The sequence below is a fragment of the Onthophagus taurus genome, chromosome 11, assembly GCF_036711975.1.
Source record: "Onthophagus taurus isolate NC chromosome 11, IU_Otau_3.0, whole genome shotgun sequence".
NCBI classification, from domain to species: Eukaryota; Metazoa; Arthropoda; class Insecta; order Coleoptera; family Scarabaeidae; genus Onthophagus; species Onthophagus taurus.
The window spans coordinates 3,706,617-3,726,391 of NC_091976.1; the positions used below are offsets into that span (position 1 = coordinate 3,706,617).

A 19,775-nucleotide genomic window follows, 5' to 3' on the forward strand; every position below is an offset into this window, starting at 1 on the left:
CGTTTTTACTATTAAAAATAAAAAAATTATATTGTTATTTTAATAACCTGCAACTTTTACTTACCTTGTTATTAGTAAAAAATATAGGTAAATAATGGAAATAATAGTGAAAAATATTTAAAGTTTCACAAAAATATTTAAAGAAATGAGAACGATATTACAAAAGAACACGTTTTTTATAAAGTAATTTTTTTCTTATAGGTTTATTATCTTAAAAACAGTTAAAACTAAAGATATTTTATCTTTCAGAGATCACTCTGAGACTTAACTACATATATATACAATATGGTTATATAACCATATTGTATATATGGTTATATAACCATATTGTCAGTAACAAAAGGTTTAAAAATAAAGATTGTTTTAAATGTCCATTGTAAATTGCGAAAAATGTTCATCGATCTTTGATTCATGGAATTGATAAATATTAACTTTTACAATGAAGATTTAAGGTTCTTTTTATTTTCAAATCAAGGGGTAAAAAGTATTTTTTTAATTTAAAATATGGCGTTATATTTTACCGATCAATGCAAAAAAATGTACAACTATACCTAGTTAGCAGGTATCACTTATTAGTTGTAAAACAAATGAAAATGTAAACTACTATCATTAGTTGTAAATTAATTTGAAGTGATACCTGCTAACCTAACAATCCTTTCTCCAGTAGGTAAAAAATAAAAATGTGTGGGAACATTACAAATATCATTCAATCTTTTAATTACAGCACACGTAGAATTTGTAGACATCTTATAAGCTAAATAATGTGGAAGGTACTCAACTACCTCCCAGTGGAAACAAAGAAAATAACATACATCCTTATTTACAATAATTTCAAATATTTCATAAACATTCGGTTGTTCTTCAGTGCTATCAAAAATCACATAACCTTTTTTGTACTTACTCCCTTTATACATAACTTCGTTCAAACCTTCACTTGACGATAAATCAATTTGAGCCCTAAATAAATCATATTTGTCGTTCCCTAAATCCACAGTCGTAGATATTTTATAAGCTACTTCGCTGGCGAAAAAATTCTTATTTAATATCCTATTAGCAAAGTCTAATTGCGTCTTAATAGTTAATGTTAATGGAATGTTTAATCTTGAACTGATATTTCTGGCATAACATTTGTGGTTTTGATGCAAGGCTTCAAAACGAAAGCACCATTGGTGTCGAAGTGTACCACTTTTCTGATAACGTACGTGTAGTGTACCATAAAATGATGCTTTGGTTTTAAATGATCAGTAAATAGAGTTACATACATTCTATGATGTTTCTGTATTAAACTGTCTAGCTTTGCCAAATCGGCCTCTGTAAAATCAATTTGTAAAATGATATCCATGATTTGAACAAATAAATTCAAAAATTCATACACCTCGTCCTCAAGTGGTATTAAATCGCCTATCATTAATAAAATAAAATGTACAAAGCACTTCATTTCCGAAGCAGTCATTTTGAAATTGTGTGCCTTGATACTATTTTGCCCAATAGGGGAACTGACGTTTCCTATTTGTGTAGGACCGTAATTGAACATTTGTTTGCGGTAATTTAAAATTTCTAAAGTAAAATATTTGTTTTTGTATATAAAATAATTGAGGACATGGGCTAAATTATAGTTACACACGCCGTTGAAGAGGTCATGCATGATGTCAAAAGATACATTTTCAGTCACGTGAAATGATGGAATTGTATTAAAAATTGACGGTTCTTTAATACCTGTTTTTGAAGCATCCTCAATAAGAGTATCGATAATATAATTGTTTTTGTCTCTTAAAAATGTGTTCATTTGTTGTACGTCACTTTGTGTTTGAATTTTTGAGCGTTTGCAGATTCTACAGAAAAAAGTACTCGAGAATGAAACATTAAATCCTAAAATATCGTTTAACGCGAGGTTGTCTCCTAGTATAAGGCCGAGTTTAAAATATATTCGTATTGTGTTCTCCTTTTCAAGATTAAGAATGATTCCCTCCTGTTCTAAAACCTTAAGATCTTCAGTAAACTTATTTAAACATTGTTTATTACCAAACGTGTGCATATCAATGGATTTTATAAAGCCAAGTACAAGAATATTACTTAATTTTGATAATTGATATTGTGGTATTGTAGGAAAGCAGCAATATATCCCACATAGTTTTTGAACTCCTGCATGGGAGCTTAATGGGTCGTTAATTTCAAAGTCATCAAAATAAAGATAATATGGCAAGAGAATCTTAGAACAGTTATGATTATTGGAACATTTATCTCGCCATGTCGAAGCATTTATAAAATTGCACAGTTTCTGGCATGTTTTAATTTGTTTTATATTGTCAAGAGTTTTTTCCAAAACACCATCACATTCAAAATATTTTTTAAATTGAAAACGTACATCAACAATACAGCCTTGGACTACATTATCGTCAATAGTAGGCGTATTATTAATTACAACTTCTGTCAAAGTGTTATTTATTGTGAAACATTTTGGGTGACTATATATGCCAATACTGTTAATGTGCTTAAAAAATTTATATTCCGATTTTATAGTTTTAAAAGGGTCTTTTAAGAATGTACTCAATCTTTCTAATTTATCGTGGATAACTGAATTTTCTGTATAGGGTAAAATACTATTAGTTATAAAGTTTGAAATAGGGGCTGTAATTGATGTTTGAGTTAAATTTTGAATATTAACAACATTTTTTCGACTAAAATTATATTGGCTATGTAAAGATAAAATGAATGCAATTAAATCATTTTCAATATAGAAATTGTTTTTATTTACAGAATTACTTGATGATGCACGAAAACGAATATCTTCATTATTAGCCTGACAAATATTTATCTGTTCTATTTTTTGCTGGGAAGTTACGGCAGTTTCTGTACTTGCGTTATAATCATCTATATTTGGAAACATATCAGTTGGCAAAAATTGTGTTGTTAACGTATTACACATAACGGTATATTTTTAGCTTCATGTTTTTTCAAATGAGTTTTGTACGAGTAAATACTTTGAAATTGTTGCGTACATTGGGGATAAGTACAAATGAATTTAAAAATGGAAGGAACTCGGTGAAAATTGTTTAAATGATTTATAACATCAGAACTAGTATTAAATTTAAGTTTGCACACAAAACAACCGAACATTGCTATGAAAGAAAAAAAAAATTTTTAATTGGAGTTTTCAATGTTAAGTTGACCAACTAAACTATCCACAACAGTAATACTTTCATCCGAAATACCAAAAAAATATCGTGATAAAAACAACCAAACTAATCTGCTATTTTGTGAAAATTCTAAATTAAACACGTGTATTAATTTTATAGTAATGTCGAGACACTGTATAAATGAATTGAATTTGTATCTTATAGAGTCGCTATACACATAAAAATCTTCAAGTTTATTTTTATCGACGCCTACAACAACTATTCGTGGTTGTAATTTGATTTTCTTATCTCTGTAATTAGCTCTTACCGCTTCTATCTTTGGCAAGACATCGTTTATAGTTTTTACGTGCAACACAAAATCGTCTTGCGAGTCCAAAATTGTTGGTTTGTGAGTCCTGTTTATTCGCCTTGGCTGCAGTATTGCATGCAACAATAAAATTATTAAGTAATCTCTTGAATCTGAAAAATAATAGTGCAGATTTCGGCATTATAAGTACACAATAATATTTACCTTTTGAAAGCTCAGTATTTTTTTGCAGTTGCTCCAAGTGTTCCTTATTTAATTTGTCTCGGATGTCTCTGGAATATATAGGTAATATCAATTTCACAAAATTATTGAAATTATCTAAAAGAAGTGATCCTTTCCCTTTGTAAATGTTGTCGAAATCAATGTTAATCTGTTAAACAAAGATAAACCAAACTGTCAAAAATATTAAAAACTAACTATGCAATTACCAATTCATATCCTTTCGAGTCATTGTATGTTGGCCACTCTTTTAAAATTGTATTAAGGGAATTTTCGGGCGATCTCAGTAATTTTAATCTATAGTTGGCAGTGCGTTGCCAATAATCCTTCACTTTATCCCATAAATCAGGATCAGAATTACTTAAAAGAAACGCCGTGTAATATTCTATCTCGTCTGTAAATATAGGTATACAATTTGCAATAACTTAAATAAAACACAATTAACATTACCTTCTACATTATAAACATTAGTGGTACCATTATCAACATCCTCATTGTCTTGAGTTGGTTTTAACCTTTTCGTTATATGTTTTATGTTATTATACCGGTCATACAGTTTGCCGCTTGGATTTTTTTTATTTCTCTGTGGAGTATAGTATGTTGTCTATAATGAAAATACTTCGCGCTTCACTTAATGTGTTATTAATAATTTATATTAATACCTGAATTTCCGAAGGAAATAAATCTGTAATTAGTTTGGCATATATTTCAAATATCTCGCTAGAATTTTTTTTGTGCGCCAGGAACATACAGTCTGTTACGATGTGCACAAAATCTGTTATTTAAATTAAATTTTTTTTATAATATTCTAATATTATCTGCCCTTTAACAGAATTTTTTAATGTCTTTTCTAACCCTTCTTTTTGAACGATATCTGATGTTATAGATGAGGAAGTAGATTTGGGAGAAAGTAAATTGTTATCCAATCAGCTACTAACATTAGAGCTAGTACTACATGTTATTGTAGTTGCCAAGGGCGTCGTATAACCCTAAACAAAATGGTATTAAGTGTATTTACATTATTAGGTCCGAAACAAGAATACGATATTTCCAATTACACCAGGTTAGTACAAAATCCCGGGACGGTCAAAAACTTTGCTATTTGGGAACATATTTTTTAAGTTTTGACGAGATTTAGGTTCTAAATCCGAAAATGGAAAAATATGCTGTTCTATTAAAATAAGGGTAGGAAACTTTTTTCTTTAACTGTTTCAGCATTTTGCACTAACCCTGCACGAAGCTATATTCAGAGTTGAGCAAAAAAATTGTTAAAAGTATTATTTAACCCTTTATGTGTGTATCGTTGGTACGCACCGTGACTTTTCTATAACATGCGTTGTAGAAAAGTTTTTTGGCTATTGCAGACAGATATGTAAAATTGACTTGATTTTCGCCTTTTTCTGAAAGAAAATGTATAAGGTATTATTGTTATTGTTTTAATTACACTGTGACGTAATATTTCTCAACAGTTGGGCGTTGAGTGTTTTTAATTTGTTTTGGGTTGCTGGTCACATTTTCTTCTATTTCTTTTTTTTAATTTTGAAATTTTTCTCTTTTAGGTACTACTTTTAATTCGTTTTTTTGATGTTATTTGTTCAGAAAACTTTGTTTTCCAAAATAAGTTAACGGTTTTTACACTATTTTTTTTTAATTGTAAAAGAATAAAAAATTCCAAAATTTAGAAAAAAGTAGAAAAAAACGTGACGTGTTACAATAAAATCTAAGGCAGATTTGAAATCAAGAAGGAACCCAAAATTATCTAAAAACACTCAACTGCTTAAATGTTGAGGAGAAAAGAAAGTGAAATTTTGCAGCTGAGTGTGATTATTAGATTTATAAATAAAACAAATTTATTATTCGGCAACAACCCGATGTACCTCCCGATTTTATAAGGTAAAAATCGATATTAAATTAACATCTATGCATTAGCGCACGTTTTTACACGAAAATTTAACGAAAGCGTTACATTATTCATAATTATCTCCGTTTTCTTGGCGGTCTGTTTTTTCATTGCCACCCATTCCACAAAAACATCGTTTGCGGTATTTCTTAGTTGTTCCTCTTGCTGTTGTTGAGGAGTTGTCTTTGTTTTCCTTTTAAGCTGGAATAGTACAACGACTTCCAACGACTGGAGTGGTTCATCTATTATCGATTCCGTGTCGACTGTAGATACTATCTCACAGAAATTATCATCATGGAGAAGAGACGAGAATTTTTAATTATCGCCTATCACGAGCGCGTACAATGGTAGAAAATACATTCGGTATATTGGCCAATGTGTTTAGAGTACTTCGGAAGCCAATATTACTTCAACCCGATAAGGCAGCTTTAGTTGTTATGGCATGTGTTGTTTTGCATAATTTTTTTAGAAGAAATAAGACATCCCTATCAATATATAGCCCAAATGGTAGTTTTGACTAGGAAGATAATGGAATCTTGGTAGAGGGAGTATAGCGTAAAGCGGATAACGATAGTATGACATCTCTATTACCACTTCGCAGTCTCCCTAGAAAGCCCAGCATGGATGTAAAAGCCATTAGAAATGCATTTGGTGAATATTTCACAAGCAGCGGAAAGATACCTTAGCAGGATCAGTACTAGCTGAAACCTGCCATATACATACCATATAGGAAATATTACCAGAAAATATCACGAAATATTTTTAGCGGTAAATTTAAATTAACAATTACTATTATTTATTTTATTACTTATTATTGTATTTATTTTCGTTTGTTCTCGTCAACATTAAAGTTATCAGTGTATTTATTTTAAAATATAATTTTACAAAAGTAAATAAAATAAAATTTATATAAAACTAATAAAATATATAATATAAAATTGATATCAAAACGGAGGGCTCAAGTATTCCAATTCAGTGGACTAAATATCATCCTCGTCTGAAGTCTCATTGGTATCGCTATCGGCATTTACACATATTAATAACGGCTACACAACTTTGTCTATAATTCCGTCCATTTTCGCCTCTTTGTTGATTATGTGACATTTTGGATGGCTTCCAATAAAAGTCTTGTAACATCTATCAATTTAAATGTGGTATTTTTAGAAGCCACCTCATTTTTTATTTGAGCCCATATTAATTCGATGGGATTTAACTCTACAATATTTTTAAAGCCAGTCAACTTTGCATTTGTTTTTTAGTTGTGGATATAGTTGATATTTTCTCGACCTTACGACTATGGTATGAAGCGTTGTCCATTACAATAACTGCATTCTCAGGTAATTTTTCTAATAGATTTTGAAATCATTCTTCAAATACTTTTGTATTCATTTCTTCATGGTAATCTGTAGTTTTTTTACCTTCGAACACTAACAGACCTCCGTTAACAAAACCTAATTCAGAACCAACATGTGGTATGATTAATCGTCTTCCTTTTCCTGGTGGATTTTTAAGCCCCGTAGTTAACCCTTCGATAAATGCTTGCCTCTTGCTCTGAATTGATTCATCTACCCACACTTTCTCTTTTGTATGACCTTCATTAATCCATGTCTCATCTAGATACTAAATTGGTCGTCCTTCACAGCGATAGTTTTTAATATTTTTTAAATACTGCCGTCGCCAAACAATAATATCGTCACGTTCGGTTAGAATACTCCTGCGATTTCTCTTCATGGATCTATAAAAAAAAACATTATAATATAACTCGTATTAAACTCGTAATAAATTATCAAAATGAGATGTTTGAAGGTAGTGGTTTACCTGAAATTAATATTTTTCATCACTTTATATAGTGACGATCGAGATAGCTTTGGTTATTCTGGATGACTGTGTAGTTCCTTTAGAATTTTATTCACAGTTGGAGTTTCGTTTTTATAAAAGAAACTGTGACCAATTTGGCGTATGGGAACCTTAGTAAAATCATCAACCTCCGTAATAATTCCAGGTCTCCCACCTAGCTGTTTGGGACTCGTAACCTTTACGGTATCTTTATATTCCTTCACCACACTACTACGGTATACTGTTGATTTTGCTACCCTAACAAATAAAACATTATTTGGCTCCTCCTAGTTTAAAAACAGACTATAGTATTACTTGGAATTATGGGAAATTGGTGCTCCTCTTGCGAAAGCATTTGGTAGCAAATATGTCATATTCATTTTTAAGGTCTTCGCGGATTTCTTCAGGATCTATTTGTTGAGGCAGGCCGTCGATAACAAACGGTTATCATTATTAACAATTAACATCCGGTTTGCGTATACCGCAGCGTGTAATGATCTTTACCTATCCATGTGTTAAGGTCGTCTGTGATTTTTTTATGGTTTGACGGGCCTTGGATGAGCAATGCGATCGGCGGGTACGTGGGTTTTTTGGGAGCGGCGGGTTTTTGAATGGGATAATTGATGCTGTTGGTTGGTGTGTCAGTAACTTCACGTAGAAGAGAGTATTTGTTTGATGTAGGAATTGTTGCTACGGTATTTGTTTGAGTTATTGTTTTGGAGGTAGTGTTAGGAGGTGGATGGTAGAGAGATTTTTTGTGGAAGGAGTTAAGTGTTTTTAGTTACTGTTTTGGGATGATTTTCTGCTTTTTCGGCGTTTGTGATTCGTCGCTGGAATCTTCCTCCATTTCTTCTACGTTTTCGAAGTTTTTTGATACGATTGTAGAGTGTGATGTTTCTTCGTTGGTTTTTTTGGTTTTTATCCATTTTGTGTTTGCCCATAATGAGCCGCGTTTGCTTCACTTTGAACTGTTTTATTTAATTTCTCCAAAGTTTTTAAAATTATTAAACACGATTCGACCGTTTTTAGTCGCACTCGGGTACATGCGTCCCGGATGGGCCAGACCCTTGAGCTGGGTTTCTTTGTTCGCGCGGTTCAGGTCAGTTCTAAGAAGAACTTTTCTTTGTTTCGACGGAAATGAGCGTAAGGTCACGTAGTCACTTTTCAAAAACTCTGGAGCACTAGGGAGGGAGGTAAAAAAGCGTCCGCTCGCTACGAGAGCTCGAGTTTAACCGCATTGTTAAAGCCAGAAACCTAAATGAATCCTCAAATTTTAACTTCATCTGCACCCGTCTTAGCTTTCCCTTGCCGTCAATGTTATCTCCTACGTTTTTTTTTTCGAAAATGATATGTACTTTTCTTTATTCTGAGCGGTAACGTCCACATCTTCTTCTTTTAATGCCATATGAACTTTGGTAATTGATAATTGATGTTATATACAGCATGTGCGACCCCCAGAGGGCCCCCCTATACAATTAGGTGATCATGGTCGCGTACTTTGTTACCTTTTTTTATTTCTTTCGAACAAATGTGACAGATATCCTGCATCTCATGTAATAATGTATCTATAGGTGGTCGTGTATCATTTCTTTTGGTTGGTTTAAATAATTTTTCTATATATTCAGAACGTCATGTTCCAACTTGCTTATGAAAATTTGAGCAGCATTACGTCCGCGATATACACTGTTGGAAATAATTCACGAGCACACCCTATATAATCTGAACGCGTGAAGATAAATCCATAATATTTGCGGAGCACAAAGGTTTACTGTAGACGAGTTTATTCAGGGAGTATCGAGTTGTTCCGTCGAGACATTGTTGACTGAGCCGCTCTTCCAAGTGGAACATTCCGTCGCTATGGAGACCGAAGTGGATGGAAAATACCGGTCGTTTTTAGTGTGGTGTGAGGGACCACATTGTTATCGTACTCTGTGCGCAATGGATGAGCGATCGCGTTATTTAAGAGAGTTTGAGCGAGGAATGTTTGTGGGTATGCACATTGAGGGTGTATCGTTCTGTGAAATTGCGCGTCGTCTCGAGCGGTCGTTATCGGCAGTGCAACGGGCATGGTGAGAATGGTCTGAGGTAGGACATAGGTACCTTCAGCCGCGATCGGGACGGCCCTGCGCGTCCCCAGCACACGAGGATCGAACTCTTGTGCTCAGCGCTTTAGCCTCGTGTGTGTCCTCCTCAAGGCAACTTGGAGCTGTTTGGCCACCGGCAGGGGAAGGCACACTCACTACGCGAACTGTACGGCAGCGTTTGGTAGATAGTGGACTGCGCGCGCGTCGTGCAATGCAGCGGATTCCAGTAACACCCGAGCACCGCAGCATACGTCACGAGTGGGTCGACGCTAGGCATTAGTAGGTTGCCGAGTAGAGGGACATTTTGTTTTCCGACAAATCAAGATTCGAATTGAGCACCGGTGATGCGCGAATTTTAGTTCCTCGGAGCCGTGATGATCGTCTACTTGAGCAGTGTGTGCAAGAACGCCCTATCCAGCGACAACCTAGCATTATGGTATGGGGTGCGATTACATATGGTGGACGTATATGTCTGCTACGTGTATAGCAGACCATGACGGGTCAACGATACGTAGATGAGGTGCTACGGTCTGTTGTGCTTCCTTACGTTCGGCGGCTCCCAGGTCTGCTATACATGCACGACAACGTACGACAGCACATCGGGCGTGTTGTACAGACCTTTGTGGAAGCACCGTATACGAATGCTTCCATGGCTAGCTGGGTTTCCGCATCTGGATCCGATCGAACATGTTTGGGAAATGATTGGTCGGAGACTTCTACGTTATCCGGCTTCCTCCGCTAACGTTGAGGAGCTATGGAGGCGAGTTGAGGTGGCATGGTTGGCCAAACCTCTTGCTACAATACAGCGACTTATAGACTCCATGCCACGTCGTGTAGCGATGGTATGCGAAGCTCACGGGGGATACTCTCGCTATTAATGTTTCTCCTCCCAGCAGAGTTGTGCCGCTCTCCATGTGAAAGTAAGTTACACTACTTTAGTACTACTTCCATACCAAATTTTATTTCGCTAGATACACGCGTTCAGATTATACAGGGTGTGCTCGTGAATTATTTCCAACAGTGTACTTCAAATTTCGACAATGATTCATCATAAGAACATTTTATGTAATATGCAAACGCATATGTTGCTTCCGCATCGGCGATCGGTTTCTGCAATGCTTCTAAATCTGCAACACATTAATCGGTATTTTTAATTGTCTTTCAAAATTTTCAAACTGTAATATAGTTTTTCATAGCTTTTCTTCATTTTCATATTTATTTATTTTCAAATTTTTTGTTGGTAAAATTGCTCTTACCAACGAAAAGAATACCAAACATCTATCGCAAATATACTTTTCATTACCATTCTGCGATGCTTGTAATGATAGTAATCGAGACAGATTTTTTATCCAACAATAGTGACTAATCTAGAAATCATTTATAATTAATAATAAATTTACATGTCTCTCTTCTTTTTGTCGACATATATACATTGTAATTATGCTACAATTCATAACTCACTCTTTAAAATACTCATTTATTCCATATTAAGAGATAGTTTGTTCTGCTTTTCAAATACAGGTATGTCTCGTAATTTAACTGGAAAAACCATATTTGAATAGTCTAAGCCACAGTTCAGGTAATTCGGATACGAAGATACATCGGCGTTTTGTATATTTATCACAGCACGTTTTGCTTTTATTTGCGGCGGTAGATCGATGTAATTAGATGCTCTTATAGGATTATATTTGTTTAAATTTAACTGCATATAGAGGGATTGCATTAAAGTCCACCTTAAATGAAATATTTATACATTTATTTTTTTAACACGTTCGCTACCACAAGGTATACGAAAGATGCTCATGGTAAACTGAAAACAATTTATTCTTATTTTCTTCGAAAATTTTCTGTTTTTGTACCAGGAATATAATATATAGTAAGAAAATTATGAGAACTTGTTTTCTTGAACACGTCACACCAGTGTGACGGAGGTCTATATGTACAACTTTTTAACCTATTACTTAACCACTTGACACATATATGTGACATTATAAAATTAAAACTGTATACATTTTTAAACAATTTAAATTTATTTCTAATATTACAACATAACAAAAATATCCTTAGAATAAAATATTTTTCAGATACAAAATGTGAAAAATAAGAAAACAGAACTTTTATGGTTGAAAACTATCAATTAATTTTATTTGAATTGTAAAATTCAAGATTCATCAAGATTTATTTCGTATGGTATTCTTTAAAACAATTATCGGTACATAAACCAACCGGTTGGTCATCAATTTTACAAGTGTCGCAAACATAAAAGGTAGCAGATCTTTTCTTTTGTTTGGAACACATGCGACATCTCACTCTTTTAGCTACTTTTTTGGGAAAATGTTGATCTTCTGTTGTCCTCTGTTCTTGATTTACAATAATATTATGTTGCAATAATTTATTTGCTATTGCATCTCGATATTGTAAGTAGGTCATCTTCTTACGTACCACTTTATTGTAAATATAACATGAGTTCCAAATACACACATCTAGAAGATGTTTGGAATGGACACCATTTGGTCAGTTCGGTCAATGCCTGACATATAATTATTATAATCAACGATAGTGATTGGTTTGAATTTATAATTTCCCTTTTTGTTAGCCACTTAAATCAAACCTCTCGTTTATCTTTCCATATTTGAACAAGGACACAATTTTTTCTTTGGAAAATAGAGTCACCTTTCTTCAGCTTCGTAGGCACAACTTTCACAGGAGTTCACAGCCTTTTCTATTTTTTCGAAGCGTACCGCCTACATGTGTTTTGTCCTTGTAAAGGCATTCTGCTAGCTTTACACTGCTATAATAATTATCCATGTAAAGTGTAGGACCTTTACCTAAATAATTTTTAACGAGTTCATAAACTACAGAAGCAGCATGTCCATTTTCATTGTTGACGGTTCCTTTTCCACAATAAACTAAAATATTCAGCAAAAATCCATCAGGTGTACATAATTCATACAATTTTATTCCATATTTTGCCTTTTTGTTCGGTATGTACTGTATAAAGCTCAAACGTCCTCGCCACAAAACTAGTGCTTCTTCTAATGAAAGATGTTCACCAGGATAATATAAACTTTGTATATTATGTAAAATATGATTCAAAACTTGATCAATTTTATGCATTTTATAGGATTTATCATCTGTTTCTTTATAAAAACATAAACATCTTAGTATGTTTTCAAAACGGTTTCTTGGCATATTATTTCCAAACAATGGGTGATAGTAGATATTATTTTTACACCAATAACCTTACCCATTACGATGCATAATCCTAGAAACTTTTTTATTTCGTCAGAAGTAGTTGGAAACCATCTTTTCATATTTGACTTACGTTTTAGGTTTTGATTTTGAATCATATAATTAGCGCGAGCATTTGTCCAATCACAAATTTTTTCAATAAGCTTTTCTTCAAATATCAACGAAAATACGTCGTACTCTGAAGATATTAATGAGATATTACATTTCAATCCTTCTTTTTCACTAAATGGACGTAATTGTGGGCTTTCGTCAGTATCAGTCCAATTTTCTTCTCCATGTTCACTGCTGTGTGGTTCTGAATGTTTCCCTTCAACTGAAGGGCATGAGCATGAGCTAGAGCTACTTAACGAGTTACAATCTTGTGAGGTATCGTCAGAATCTGATGGTGCAAAACTACTCTCAGACTCAGAAAACGGTTCTTCAAAACTATCATTTTCGTCGACAACCATAATTTTTTTTGTATCATTCTCTAATTCCTCCTGGATAGCAGTTCTCTTACGACCTCCTTTTTCTGAGCCAAGCTTTCGATTTAATTTCTAAATCTTCTTCAGGGCACGCTACAAAACAACGGACCCAATGAGACTGGTTACAACAACGGGTTAAACACTTAGGTATAGAGGTTAATTATGTCATATTTAACTGCTTTTGATATTTGCGGTACGTCAAGCTTGATTCGCTTGCCAATGTAAGATAATCGTTGATGTCTTTTTAAATTATCAGGTCAAGTAAAATTTCCACAATCTTCACAAACTAACATTTTACAATTTAAAGTTGTACACTTCTATTTGTTATGAAAGAACTACGTCAATACAACATTTCGCCGGCGTTTATAAACCCTCACCCCTCCTGAAACTTATTGGGAGGAGGAGGAGGAAGATGCATCGAGTGCCTCCTCTTCTCAAAATAACATGAACTGCTCCAGTTAATAAACCTCCTTCTCATCATACTTAAGATCAATGTCATTCAACGAACGAAAAACAGCTCTGTGTGACCGGTTAGATATAAACACGTGGAACTGTGTTTCTGTTCGGGAAGCAGCCGCTGTCGAACGAGTCAACGACGTGTCGAGTTGGCCACAGAGCCGAGAGGCTGTGGGTAACGCTGTGTGTGACTTAACTAATATAAAAAAAAATATTTTTATTATTTTGGGATAAATAGCAGTTTACCAAAATTCTTCAGCAATTTGCATCAAATCGTTGGAATATTCTTCGTCAAATGGGGTTTCCACAATAGTTACCGCTTTGGTTTCTTCAAATGATGGAGATGCCACGCAGAACAGTCCATGTTTTCTTTGACAGAAAAACATCTGTAGCTGGAGCTGGGCATAACCTTTTTTTTTTTTAGATATTTTAGCCTTATTATCAATATATTTAATAAAATTTTGTGCTTGGGGACATTTTATCTCGATGCAATATTTTTCGGATATTCCATCAGGCGATGCGCCAAATATTGGGTAATCTTTTAATGTAAAAATTCCGCATTTCCTTATATTAATTTTGTAAAAATTTTCGAACCATGTCTAGAACCTCTTCCTCTAAAAAAATATCTCAAATTAATTGCTATAAAAAACTGACAAGAACAACATATTACCTAACTTAAGTCTTCTTGACATTGCAGCTGTCTGAGCAAGTTTTCCTGTACCAAGAATGCTGTCAACATGTAGATGCAAAACTGAGAATGGATGTCTACATTCTCTTTTACATCTACATGCTTCATACACTTTTGAAGCTGTTATTCAACCATATCGGGTTTCAAACCACTTAGTTGATTTTGATTGCTGTTTGGTTAATGCTTCCACTGGAACGCAATCCACTTCCTGTATGATATTTTTACAATAATTGATAAACCCATCAGCACTATACACTACATTCTCTGCTTTATACTTTAAAGTAAGGTTATGTATCGACGTTTTTATAATAAGAGATTCTTCATTAAAATAATTTAATAATATAGAACTGCTACCAGCTTCTTTTCCCTTTTCAACTACAGCTTCCAGGAAGCGCCCTTCATTTTTTCTTAATTTGGGAATTGGTTTAGTAAACCTTTCTTGAATGGTTATGTTTCTTTAAAGATTTTCCCACTTTTGCTAGTTTGGGTGCTTTCCAGTTGTAATCAGAAGTTACTCTGTTAAAATATAATAATATAATTAATAAAACGGAAATAATTAACAATTTACTTGTAAATAAATTGCTAGCATATTTTCTTGGTAACTGTTAATATCCAATTGTAGAAGACATAAACCATAACAATAATAATTCCTATATATAAGATCAGATCAGCGCTATGTGTTGACACATCCGGTTCATACCAGTTCATGTTATAAACAGCGTCTGCCCCACTGATAGCCTATTTTAAATCGTCAAGTTGTTTTACAGAAATTGTTATTGACAATAAACACATCAATAATAACGAAGATTATTAATTTATAACCATAGCCAACCATAATAATAGTATTAATTTTATAATTAATAAAAATTCCCGTATAATAATACATATAATATTAAATATTTGAAAGAATGTTATGAATGTTATTGCCCGTTGTTTCAAATTGCATGGAACGCAATATGAATGATATTCATCATTAAGTTTTTGGTAAAATAATTTAAACGAATTCTGGCCCCACAATGCCTTCTTGATTATATAGTTATATATAATCTAGTATAACTAGAATATTTTTGCGGTTTTCTCTCAAATGTGGTTATGATAAAATAATTTTCATACGATTAGAATCATGTTCATACAGGTTTTGATCCTACGGGAGTCAGAAACTGTCGTTTCCTTCAAACGCATGCGTTGCTGCAATGTAATCATTCCATGAGAGCACACGCAACTTGCCACTTTTGCCCACCCATGGCCTGGATCCACGCACGATTAAACCATTTTTAACAATAGCAACATACGTAACAACAGGTTTGAACAGGGCCACTTTGGAAACGGTATATTGCTTGGGGATAGTGGGTATCGCAATACGTAAGTTCACACTGTAAGAGAATTATAACGAACATAGTAAATGAAGTGTTCCATTTCAGAAATTATTTGTTAACTCCCCTTGTAGCACCAAGGACAGAGGCAGAGCGTCTCTATAATGAAGCTCAAATAAGAACCCGAAATATCGTAGAACGGCAGTAGGGGTTTGGAAAAGACGATTCCAAGTTTTAAGATTGGAAATGAGGGTGGCGACGGAAAGGTAAAACAAAACCAATTACTTAACAAGTTTTCGAAACAAATAACAAATAAAAAAAATAACAAACGTAACTTTTAAGAAATATAATAAACACTTACGATTTACTTTTAAAACAGAACTTTTCTCTGACAGATAGAGTTTTATTAGGTGTAAAAGAAAAAGAAATCAAAATTTGAAAAAAACTTCTGAAATCTTTTATGTGCGTGTGTACTACTAAATTGAAGGCATATTTGAAACCAGCAACCTAAAATTAACTAAAAACAGTCAACTGTTGAGAAATTTTCCAGCACTGTTATTGATTATTTCTTTTATTTGTAAGGATACAACCAATCATTGTTTCAACGGCGGTTATTCATAGTACAGTGAAATTCCCCTAACTCGGATCACTAAGGGAGCGGAAGAAAACTTCGAGTTATGGAAAATTCGAGTTAGAGAAACACATTTGAAGCCTAGTCAAACGCTTGAGCTTACGAAAATTATTCGACTTAGAGGATCCGTTGACGATGAATAGATAGATTCTTCTCTAGAAGAATCTCTATTGACGGTGAATGTCATTTCCTCAAGTACATCATTCAAGAGGCCGTCTTTTTCCCAGAACTCCTCCCTTATCTTTCGTGCATTATCGCAATACTTCTGCCAGTAGTTTGGCGTAATTTCAGCGACAGCTTCTTGTATAAAGGCTTCGATATTAGCATTTTTTTGTTCAACATTTCTCATCGCCACTTTATGCTTCATTATACTCCACACATTTTCAATTGGATTTAATTCGCAATGGTATGGTGGCAATCGCACAACAGTATGACCATGCTCTTTCAACAATTCGTCAACATAATAGGTTTTTGTATGTTGCTTAGCCTTAACCAATTCAAGCAACTCCGCTTTCCTCATATCCGACGTTATGGGAATTCGTTGTATTTGTAGCCATTTAATAATTGAGTCCTTACGAGTGGCTTGTCTAGGTGGTTTATTTATTTGAGCACTGTGGTATGAGGCATTATCCATTACAATTAATCCATTTGGAGGCAAGTTGGGGATTAACTTGGTTTCTAACCACTGCATAAAGTTTTTATGATTCATGTCATCATGATAATCACTTGATTTACTCTGAGATTTAAACGTGAGTAATGCATTTGGAACGAAGCCATATTCACCACCTGCATGTACAATAATGTAACGTTGTCCACTTCTGTTCTGTTTGTAAACGCCTAATTCAGTTTCACTTTGCCAGCATTTTGAAACCCCATATGACGGATGAATGTACGTTTCATCTATGTACATGACCGTTTTTGGATTTATGGCTCTGAAAATCGAAAAAGGTATTAAAAATGTTAAGAGAAAAACGAACCAAATTTACAAAGCAGTTTAAAAAAGCCATCATTTACCTATCTTCATACCTATCCCTCATTATTCGAAGATATTGGGATCTCCATGTTACTATATCATTTCGCTCCATTAAACGTTTTATTTTATCGGGACATGTTTTGAAAGTAAATCCAATTTCATGTAAATGTTTCCGCAATGTCTCTCGCTGTCCTGCATAATTAATTTTCTCTTGCATCTTTACTAATAATGTATTAACAGTTGGTACTTGATGATCAATTACATAACTTTCATGTACCGTCCTTCGTAAAATATCCTTATCCATATCATCCAAGTGAATTTTGTTGACGGCAGGTGTGGTATGTTTCTTTTTGGGGCTAACCAACCTTGCAGCGCCCACAACTTTCATTTCCCTGCGATTGTTTTTTATAAGGCCAATTGATACTCCAGTAGCAGCAGCTGCGAGTTCCGTAGCTTTATCTAATGTATATGCCCATGATCCACTGCTCTTCTGTGTGTCAAAGAACTTAATAACATTTTTAATCATATTTCTTGCTTGTGAATGGATAAGTTTCCTCAATTTTCCGGTATTTTCCACACTACAAGCTAAAACCTAATGTTATTAATTGAATTAACCTTACATTCACTATTGACTTACGTAATTGCGAAGAAGTTGATGCAGTAGGAGGGATATCCATAGCGTAGTTCTAAAAAGAACTGATTTTTCTCAAAAAAATCGTGAAATATGTATAAAGAAAATGGAAAAGGCGGATGTCAAGCAAAAAACGAGGTTATGTAATTAGCCGTCAGATGAAACAAATAACTTTTAATTCAGAGTGTACTTTTTTAAATTCTGAACGTTGATTGGCCGAAATATTTTCGTCCGAGTTTAGTTCGCACAAATACTATAGATAATAATACGTGCAACTTCATGCATTTTGACGCAATTTCGACGAATCTGTTAATCAGTGCCATCTATTGGCTTGAATTGTAATAAACGACTTGTAAACTCTGCTACGACTTATTTTTGGAGAAACAAAGACTGAAATAATATGAATTAAAACGCCATTTTAATTGGGAGCTTTTAAGCAGTAATTTATCGTTATAATCGTTAAATTTGTTTACATAGGCTTTGATAAATACATTAAAATATTTATTCATAAATAAATCAATGCAACTATCGCAAACATTTTCTATTTTTTCTTTAATATTATCCTTACAGCTTAATATTGATCTATATTCAACATTATTAACACTTTTTTCAAGATGCGTATCAATAAAATATTTGAAACAATTATTTAAAATATCTGAAATAATTTTAGCTGAGGCATTAGGGAATAGAAGGTTTGAAGATTCTGTATACTTTTTTAACTCAATTTGAGTATTTTCAAGAGAATAATCATTGTCTATATTGCATAAATTATTTCTGCAGCTTTCATGTGGTAACGTGCTACAAACCCACCCCAAAACATAAACTTCAGAGTTTTTCTCAGCCATATCACAAATGCAAGCATTATTATCATTACTTAATTGATTATTTGTAGAAGACTGGACTGGTATTTTGATTTTAACGTTTTTCATTATTTCCTGCCTTAGTAAAAAAAATTTTGAAGCCTCTATTTCGCTGTTGCTATCTGCAGATGGCTGCAGCAATTGATTGGCCATAATGAACGTAAACTGCAGCGGAATTTCACACTATCAGGTGTGACATCGTTACCATTTTTAGATTTGATTATGGAAAATAAGTTTTCAATACAATCTTGTGTTAATCTTCGGGTAAATAAATATTGAAAATTGCAATTATCTGTTAGATCTTTAAATAACATTTTTAATGCATTTATGTTAGATACCCAACCGTTAATGCATGGAGGATTAACAGCCCTTTTATTCAAAACTTTTAAACTCTTCAGATATTATTTCAGTTCTTCTAGTTCAATCAAATGATGATCAGATTTAACTGATATATGTAGGTCTCCTATATTGTTTGTCTTTGTATTTTGCAGAGTTGAATATATCGAAAAGAGTGTCGATGTTTTTTATAAAATTAGCGGTATGTATAGAATGCATAGAATCCCAACATGAACGGAATGGCTAAAAACATGACTCGCTAAACATACTCTCATTGGGCTAAATGGCGGCAAAGTAATGCACTTTTTTGTTAGCGCCATTCTTGGTATTTTCTGACAATCTAATTCAAGAAATTTTTGGATGTGCGCTCAAGAGTAAATCTCATTATTATACGGAATATCATATTTTTTCAGGTTGTTTCGTAAACATTTGAGTAAATGTGGGGTGTCATGTTACCATCTGCAAAACCACTCCCTGGAGGAGACAAGGATATTCCCTATGTTATTGTAGGTGATGAAGCATTTACTTTGACAAAGAACGTAATGAAACCATTTGCTGGAGACCATAGAAAAGGATCAAAAGAACGAATTTTTAATTATAGGTTAAGAGTTGTGGAAAATGTATTTGGCATAATTTCAGCTGTGTTTCGAGTTTTGAGAAAGCCAATTGCTAGAACCCAAAAAATGTG

The 19,775-nt window shown here is 33.6% G+C and overlaps 1 protein-coding gene and 1 long non-coding RNA gene across 2 annotated transcripts in view; both read left to right on the forward strand.

Annotated features, from left to right (window-relative positions):
* LOC111417718 (putative nuclease HARBI1) overlaps positions 1-19,775 on the forward strand; it is a 351,867-nt gene that overhangs the window by 30,075 nt on the left and 302,017 nt on the right. The window lies entirely within an intron of this gene.
* LOC139431755 (uncharacterized) lies at positions 13,247-18,426 on the forward strand. Its single transcript, XR_011641829.1, has 2 exons — positions 13,247-15,922; positions 16,239-18,426. It is a non-coding gene; the product is annotated as an uncharacterized lncRNA (long non-coding RNA).